Here is a 2,773-nt window from a genome sequence, read left to right on the forward strand (position 1 = left end):
GGCAGCGGTTGCCATTCTACAGTGCGTCTGTTCAGCGATTTCAAAGTTGATCTAATGGCAAGCCCTTGTCTCTAGCCATGACGTGGGTGGTTGGCGCTCTAGCAAAATTTTTTGTGTGCCTATCGCGGCTACAATGGGAGAGGTGGTTGCTGCGAGCCTCTCCCGTGCCCCCCTCATTGATTCAGGGCGGATGGATATGTCAGATTTTGAAATGGTGGACGCCGACGTTGAATCAATTAGAGGGGCATGAAGCCCACCCTCAAGGGTGCTATTCCTGGACTCTCCTTTAGATCATGTTTTCTTGTCACTCAGCTGGCGCAATTTTGGAAAAAGGTTTGGCAGCGGTTGCCAGCCCTCACCGCGTCTACTCGGTGATTTTAAAACTTGATCTAAAACGGGAGCCCTCGTCTAGCACCTCCGTCCGGTGTTGCTCGGGTATTGCATAAATTTATTCCATCGGCGTGAATCCCCCAACGAATGCCTATGCTTGGACCCTCTCTTAGATCACCTTCTTCGATCACTCGACCGATGCAACTACGAAAGAGACTTTCGCAGTGGTTGCCATTCTACAACGCGTCTGTTCAGCGATTTCGAAGTTGATCTAATGGCAAGCCCTTGTCTCTAGCCATGAGGTGGGTTCTTGGCACTCTAACAAAATTTTTTGCATGCCTATTGCAGCTACAAGGGGAGAGGTGGTTGCCGCGAGCCTCTCCCATTGCCCCCTCATTGATTCAATGCCGCTATCAGGGTGGATGGATATGTCGGATTTTGAAATGGTGGACGCTGATGTTGAATCAATTAGAGGGGCATGAAGCCCACCCTCGAGGGTGCTATTTCTTGACTCTCCTTTAGATCATGTTTTCTTGTCACTCAGCTAGTGCAATTTCGGAAAAAGGTTTGGCAGCAGTTGCCAGCCCCTCACCGCGTCTACTTGGTGATTTTAAAACTCGATCTAAAATGGGAGCCCTCGTCTTGCACCTCCGTCCGGTGTTGCTCGGGTATTGCACAAATTTTTGCCATCGGCGTGAATCCCCCAATGAATGCCTACACGCTTGGACCCTCTCTTAGATCACCTTCTTCGATCACTCGACCGACGCAATTACGGAAGAGACTTGGCAGCGGTTGCCATTCTACAGCGCGTCCGTTCTGCGATTTCGAAGTTGATCTAATGGCGAGCCCTTGTCTATAGCCATGAGGTGGGTACTTGGCGCTCTAGCAAAAATTTTTGCGAGCCTATCACGGCTACAATGGGAGAGGTGGTTGCCACGAGCCTCTCCTGTGCCCAGCTCATTGATTCAACGCCGTTGTCAAGGCGGATGGATATGTCAGATTTTGAAACGGTGGACGCCGACGTTGAATCAATTAGAAGGGCATGAAGCCCACCTTCGAGGGTGCTATTCCTGGACTCTTCTTTAGATCATGTTTTCTTGTCACTCAGCTGGCACAATTTTGGAAAAAGGTTTGGCAGCAGTTGCCAGCCCTCACCGTGTCTTCTTTGTGATTTTAAAACTCGATCTAAAATGGGAGCCCTCGTCTAGCACCTCCATCCGGTGTTGCTCGGGTATTGCATAAATTTTTTCCATCAGCACGATTACCCCAACGAATGCCCTACGCTTGGACCCTCTCTTAGATCACCTTTTTCGATCACTCGACCAACGCAATTATGGAAGAGACTTGGCAGCGGTTGCCATTCTACACTGCGTCTGTTCTGCGATTTCGAAGTTGATCTAATGGTGAGCCCTTGTCTCTAGCCATGAGGTGGGTGCTTGGCGCTCTAGCAAAATTTTTTTGCGTGCCCATCGCGGCTACAATGGGAGAGGTGGTTGCCGCGAGCTTCTCCCGTGCCCCCCTCATTGATTCAATGCCGCTGTCAGGGCGGATGGATATGTTGGATTTTGAAATGGTGGACGCCGACGTTGATTCAATTAGAGGGGCATGAAGCCCACCCTCGAGGGTGCTATTCCTGGACTCTCCTTTAGATCATGTTTTCTTGTCACTCAGCTGGCGCAATTTCGAAAAAGGTTTGGCAGCGGTTGCCAGCCCTCACCGCGTCTACTTGGTGATTTTAAAACTCGATCTAAAATGGGAGCCCTCGTCTAGCACCTCCATCCGGTGTTGCTTGGGTATTGCATAAATTTATGCCATCGGCGCGAATCCCCCAATGAATGCCTACGCTTGGACCCTCTCTTAGATCACCTTCTTCGATCACTCGACCGACGCAACTACGAAAGAGACTTGGCAGCGGTTGCCATTCTACAACGCATCTGTTTAGCCATTTCAAAGTTGATCTAATGGCAAGCCCTTGTCTCTAGCCATGAGGTGGGCACTTGGCGCTCTAGCAAAATTTTTTGCGTGCCTATTGCATAAAGCATGTTTTCTAGTCACTCAGCTGGCGCAATTTCGGAAGAAAGGTTTGGCAGTGGTTGGCAGCCCTCACCACGTCTTCTTGGTGATTTTAAAACTCGATCTAAAATGGGAGCCCTCGTCTAGCAGCTCTGTGCCAACTCGATCGACACAACATTGGGAAATGGTTCGACAGCGGTTGTCGTTCCAATGTGTCATCGGGGGATGCCTTGGAAAGTGGCCTTTCAAGGGTGAGCTCGCGTCTAGCCCTTGGATTGTGCGTCGCGTCACAAGTGAATGGGGAGATCTCTTTGTGAACGGTGGCATGGTGATTGCAAGAGAAAATTGACTTAGTCGGAGCATTGGCCTCGGGCCATTTTGATGGCCTTGCAATTTCTCTTTAATTGCAACCTATGTTTGCGTAGTAGCA

The sequence above is a fragment of the Cupressus sempervirens genome, chromosome 1 (assembly GCF_028749045.1).
Source record: "Cupressus sempervirens isolate cs-2001-9-10 chromosome 1, ASM2874904v1, whole genome shotgun sequence".
NCBI classification, from domain to species: Eukaryota; Viridiplantae; Streptophyta; class Pinopsida; order Cupressales; family Cupressaceae; genus Cupressus; species Cupressus sempervirens.